This window comes from Accipiter gentilis, unplaced genomic scaffold (assembly GCF_929443795.1).
Source record: "Accipiter gentilis unplaced genomic scaffold, bAccGen1.1, whole genome shotgun sequence".
In the NCBI taxonomy this organism is placed as follows: Eukaryota; Metazoa; Chordata; class Aves; order Accipitriformes; family Accipitridae; genus Astur; species Astur gentilis.
In genome coordinates, this window is record NW_026060868.1 from 4,718,661 (window position 1) to 4,725,219 (window position 6,559).

Genomic DNA, 6,559 nt, shown 5'->3' on the forward strand with positions numbered 1-6,559 from the left:
TGTACCCCAGTGAACCAGTAAGGGTTCACGTACTACCCCGGAGTACCGGTGGGTGTACCGATACTACCGCAGAGTAACGGTGGGGGTACCGCTACTACCCCAGAACATCGGGTATGGGTGCCAAGCCTAATGCGGAGCATCAGGTAGGGATACCGGGTCTAACCTGTGGGGTCCGGTAGGGAGGCCAGGTCTAGTCCAGCGCGCACGAAGGGACAACTGGTGTTCTCTGGCGCATCACAAAGGGTTCCGTTCCAACCCCAGAGTACCGGTAGGGGAACGGGTTCTACCTCGAAACATCGGGTAGGTATACCAGGCCTACCCCGGCGGGTCAGGTAGGAAGGGTGGACATAAAGCGGCGAGCCCATAGGGTCAGCAGGTGTACCCCGGCGCACCAGTAAGGGTTCCGGTACAATCCAGGAGTACCGGTGGGTATAGCAAAAGTACCGCGGAGTACCTCTGGGTGTACCGGTACTACCCCAGATTGTCGGGTAGGGGGCCAGGCCTACCGCAGAGCATCAGGTAGGGATACCGGGCCTAGCCTGGAGGGTCAGGTAGGAATGTCTGGTCTACAGAGCACGCCCGTAAGGTCAGCAGGTGTACCCCAGCGAACGAGTAAGGGTTCAGGTACTACCCTGGAGTACCGGTGGGTGTACCAATACTACCGCAGAGTACCGGTGGGGGTACCGGTACTACCCCAGCATATCGGGTAGGGGTGCCAGGCCAACAACGGAGCATCAGGTAGGGATACCGGGCCTAAAACGGAGGGTCAGGTAGGAATGTCTGGTCTACACCGCGCGCCAGTAACGTCAGCAGGTGTACCCCAGTGAACCAGTAAGGGTTCACGTACTACCCCGGAGTACCGGTGGGTGTACCGATACTACCGCAGAGTAACGGTGGGGGTACCGCTACTACCCCAGAACATCGGGTATGGGTGCCAAACCTATATGCGGAGCATCAGGTAGTGATAGCGGGTGTAACCTGTGGGGTCCGGTAGGGAGGCCAGGTCTAGTCCAGCGCGCACGAAGGGACAGCTGGTGTTCTCTGGCGCATCACAAAGGTTTCCGTTCCAAGCCCAGAGTACCGGTGGGGGAACCGGTTCTAACTCAAAACATCTGGTAGGTATACCAGGCCTACCCCGGCGGGTAAGATAAGAAGGGTCGGCGTAAAGCGGCGCGCCCGTAGGGTCAGCAGGTGTACCCCGGCGCACCAGTAAGGGTTCCGGTACAATCCAGGAGTACCGGTGGGTATAGCAAAATTACCGCGGAGTACCTGTGGGTGTACCGGTACTACCCCAGATTGTCGGGTAGGGGGCCAGGCCTACCGCAGAGCATCAGGTAGGGATACCGGGCCTAGCCTGGAGGGTCAGGTAGGAATGTCTGGTCTACAGAGCACGCCCGTAAGGTCAGGAGGTGTACCCCAGCGAACCAGTAAGGGTTCAGGTACTACCCCGGAGTACCGGTGGGTGTACTGATACTACCGCAGAATAACGGTGGGGGTACCGCTACTACCCTAGAGCATCGGGTATGGGTGCCAAGCCTATATGCGGAGCATCAGGTAGTGATAGCGGGGGTAACCTGTGGGGTCCGGTAGGGAGGCCAGGTCTAGTCCAGCGCGCACGAAGGGACAGCTGGTGTTCTCTGGCACATCACAAAGGGTTCCGTTCCAACCCCAGAGTCCTGTTGGGGCAACCGGTTCTACCTTGAAACATCGGGTATGTATACCAGGCCTACCCCGGAGTTTCAGGTAGGAAGGGTGGGCGTAAATCGGCGCGCCCGTAGTGTCAGCAGGTGTACCCCGGCGCACCAGTAAGGGTTCCGGTACAATCCAGGAGTACCGGTGGGTATAGCAAAAGTACCGCGGAGTACCGGTGGGTGTACCGGTACTACCCCAGATTGTCGGGTAGGGGGCCAGGCCTACCGCAGAGCATCAGGTAGGGATACCGGGCCTAGCCTGGAGGGTCAGGTAGGAATGTCTGGTCTACAGAGCACTCCCGTAAGGTCAGCAGGTGTACCCCAGCGAACCAGTAAGGGTTCAGGTACTGCCCTGGAGTACCGGTGGGTGTACCAATACTACCGCAGATTACCGGTGGGGGTACCGGTACTACCCCAGCATATCGGGTAGGGGTGCCAGGCCAACAACGCAGAATCAGGTAGGGATACCGGGCCTAAAACGGAGGGTCAGGTAGGAATGTCTGGTCTACACCGCGCGCCATTAACGTCAGCAGGTGTACCCCAGTGAACCAGTAAGGGTTCACGTACTACCCCGGACTACCGGTGGGTGTACCGATACTACCGCAGAGTAACGGTGGGGGTACCGCTACTACCCCAGAACATCGGGTATGGGTGCCAAGCCCAATGCGGAGCATCAGGTAGGGATACCGGGTGTAACCTGTGGGGTCCGTTAGGGAGGCCGTGTCTAGTCCAGCACGCACGAAGGGACAGCTGGTGTTCTCTGGCGCATCACAAAGGGCTGCGTTCCAAACCCAGTGTACCGGTGGGGGAACCGGTTCTACCTCGAAACATCGGGTAGGTATACCAGGCCTACCCCGGCGGGTCAGGTAGGAAGGGTGGGTCCAAAGCAGTGTGCCTGTAGGGTCAGCAGGTGTAACCCGGCGCACCAGTAAGGGTTCCGGTACAATCCAGGAGTACCGGTGGGTATAGCAAAAGTACCGCGGAGTACCGGTGGGTGTACCGATACTACCCCAGATTGTCGGGTAGGGGGCCAGGCCTACCGCAGAGCATCAGGTAGGGATACCGGGCCTAGCCTGGAGGGTCAGGTAGGAATGTCTGGTCTACACAGCACGCCCGTAAGGTCAGCAGGTGTACCCCAGCGAACCAGTAAGTGTTCAGGTACTGCCCTGGAGTACCGGTGGGTGTACCAATACTACCGCAGAGTACCGGTGGGGGTACCGGTACTACCCCAGCATATCGGGTAGGGGTGCCAGGCCAACAACGGAGCATCAGGTAGGGATACCGGGCCTAAAACGGAGGGTCAGGTAGGAATGTCTGGTCTAAACCGCGCGCCAGTAACGTCATCAGGTGTACCCCAGTGAACCAGTAAGGGTTCACGTACTACCCCGGAGTACCGGTGGGTGTACCGATACTACCGCAGAGTAACGGTGGGGGTACCGCTACTACCCCAGAACATCGGGTATGGGTGCCAAGCCTAATGCGGAGCATCAGGTAGGGATACCGGGTGTAACATGTGGGGTCCGGTAGGGAGGCCGGGTCTAGTTCAGCGCGCACGAAGGGACAGCTGGTGTTCTCTGGCGCATCACAAAGGGTTCCGTTCCAACCCCAGAGTACCAGTGGGGGAACGGGTTCTACCTCGAAACATCGGGTAGGTATACCAGGCCTACCCCGGCGGGTCAGGTAGGAAGGGTGGGCGTAAAGCGGCACGCCCGTAGGGTCAGCAGGTGTACCCCGGCGCACCAGTAAGGGTTCCGGTACAATCCAGGAGTACCGGTGGGTATAGCAAAAGTACCGCGGAGTACCGGTGGGTGTACCGGTACTACCCCAGATTGTCGGGTAGGGGGCCAGGCCAACCGCAGAGCATCAGGTAGGGATACCGGGCCTAGCCTGGAGGGTCAGGTAGGAATGTCTGGTCTACAGAGCACGCCCGTAAGGTCAGCAGGTGTACCCCAGCGAACCAGTAAGGGTTCAGGTACTGCCCTGGAGTACCGGTGGGTGTATCAATACTACCGCAGAGTACCGGTGGGGGTACCTGTACTACCCCAGCATATCGGGTAGGGGTGCCAGGCCAACAACGGAGCATCAGGTAGGGATACCGGGCCTAAAACGGAGGGTCAGGTAGGAATGTCTGGTCTACACCGTGCGCCAGTAACGTCAGCAGGTGTACCCCAGTGAACCAGTAAGGGTTCACGTACTACCCCGGAGTACCGGTGGGTGTACCGATACTACCGCAGATTAACGGTCGGGGTACCGCTACTACCCCAGAACATCGGGTATGGGTGCCAAGCCTATATGCGGAGCATCAGGTAGTTATAGCTGGTCTAACCTGTGGGGTCCGGTAGGGAGGCCTGGTCTAGTCCAGCATGAACGAACGGACAGCTGGTGTTCTCTGGCGCATCACAAAGGGTTCCGTTCCAACCCCAGAGTCCTGTTGGGGCAACCGGTTCTACCTTGAAACATCGGGTATGTATACCAGGCCTACCCCGGCGGGTCAGGTAGGAAGGGTGGGCGTAAATCGGCGCGCCCGTAGTGTCAGCAGGTGTACCCCGGCGCACCAGTAAGGGTTCCGGTACAATCCAGGAGTACCGGTGGGTATAGCAAAAGTACCGCGGAGTACCTGTGGGTGTACCGGTACTACCCCAGATTGTCGGGTAGGGGGCCAGGCCTACCGCAGAGCATCAGGTAGGGATACCGGGCCTAGCCTGGAGGGTCAGGTAGGAATGTCTGGTCTACAGAGCACTCCCGTAAGGTCAGCAGGTGTACCCCAGCGAACCAGTAAGGGTTCAGGTACTACCCTGGAGTACCGGTGGGTGTACCAATACTACCACAGAGTACCGGTGGGGGTAGCGGTACTACCCCAGCATATCGGGTAGGGGTGCCAGGCCAACAACGGAGCATCAGGTAGGGATACCGGGACTAACACGGAGGGTCAGGTAGGAATGTCTGGTCTACACCGCGCGCCAGTAACGTCAGCAGGTGTACCCCAGTGAACCAGTAAGGGTTCACGTACTACCCCGGAGTACCGGTGGGTGTACCGATACTACCGCAGAGTAACGGTGGGGGTACCGCTACTACCCCAGAACATCGGGTATGGGTGCCAAACATATATGCGGAGCATCAGGTAGTGATAGCGGGTGTAACCTGTGGGGTCCGGTAGGGAGGCCAGGTCTAGTCCAGCGCGCACAAAGGGACAGCTGGTGTTCTCTGGCGCATCACAAAGGTTTCCGTTCCAAGCCCAGAGTACCGGTGGGGGAACCGGTTCTAACTCAAAACATCTGGTAGGTATACCAGGCCTACCCCGGCGGGTAAGGTAAGAAGGGTCGGCGTAAAGCGGCGCGCCCGTAGGGTCAGCAGGTGTACCCCGGCGCACCAGTAAGGGTTCCGGTACAATCCAGGAGTACCGGTGGGTATAGCAAAATTACCGCGGAGTACCTGTGGGTGTACCGGTACTACCCCAGATTGTCGGGTAGGGGGCCAGGCCTACCGCAGAGCATCAGGTAGGGATACCGGGCCTAGCCTGGAGGGTCAGGTAGGAATATCTGGTCTACAGAGCACGCCCGTAAGGTCAGGAGGTGTACCCCAGCGAACCAGTAAGGGTTCAGGTACTACCGCGGAGTACCGGTGGGTGTACTGATACTACCCCAGAATAACGGTGGGGGTACCGCTACTACCCTAGAGCATCGGGTATGGGTGCCAAGCCTATATGCGGAGCATCAGGTAGTGATAGCGGGGGTAACCTGTGGGGTCCGGTAGGGAGGCCAGGTCTAGTCCAGCGCGCACGAAGGGACAGCTGGTGTTCTCTGGCACATCACAAAGGGTTCCGTTCCAACCCCAGAGTCCTGTTGGGGCAACCGGTTCTACCTTGAAACATCGGGTATGTATACCAGGCCTACCCCGGAGTTTCAGGTAGGAAGGGTGGGCGTAAATCGGCGCGCCCGTAGTGTCAGCAGGTGTACCCCGGCGCACCAGTAAGGGTTCCAGTACAATCCAGGAGTACCGGTGGGTATAGCAAAAGTACCGCGGAGTACCGGTGGGTGTACCGGTACTACCCCAGATTGTCGGGTAGGGGGCCAGGCCTACCGCAGAGCATCAGGTAGGCATACCGGGCCTAGCCTGGAGGGTCAGGTAGGAATGTCTGGTCTACACAGCACGCCCGTAAGGTCAGCAGGTGTACCCCAGCGAACCAGTAAGGGTTCAGGTACTACCCTGGAGTACCGGTGGGTGTACCAATACTACCGCAGAGTACCGGTGGGGGTACCGGTACCACCCCAGCATATCGGGTAGGGGTGCCAGGCTTACAACGGAGCATCAGGTAGGGATACCGGGCCTAACACGGAGGGTCAGGTAGGAATGTCTGGTCTACACCGCGCGCCAGTAACGTCAGCAGGTGTACCCCAGTGAACCAGTAAGGGTTCACGTACTACCCCGGAGTACCGGTGGGTGTACCGATACTACCGCAGAGTAACGGTGGGGGTACCGCTACTACCCCAGAACATCGGGTATGGGTGCCAAGCCTAATGCGGAGCATCAGGTAGGGATAGCGGGTCTAACCTGTGGGGTCCGGTAGGGAGGCCAGGTCTAGTCCAGCGCGCACGAAGGGACAACTGGTGTTCTCTGGCGCATCACAAAGGGTTCCGTTCCAACCCCAGAGTACCGGTAGGGGAACGGGTTCTACCTCGAAACATCGGGTAGGTATACCAGGCCTACCCCGGCGGGTCAGGTAGGAAGGGTGGACATAAAGCGGCGAGCCCATAGGGTCAGCAGGTGTACCCCGGCGCACCAGTAAGGGTTCCGGTACAATCCAGGAGTACCGGTGGGTATAGCAAAAGTACCGCAGAGTACCGGTGGGGGTAGCGGTACTACCCCAG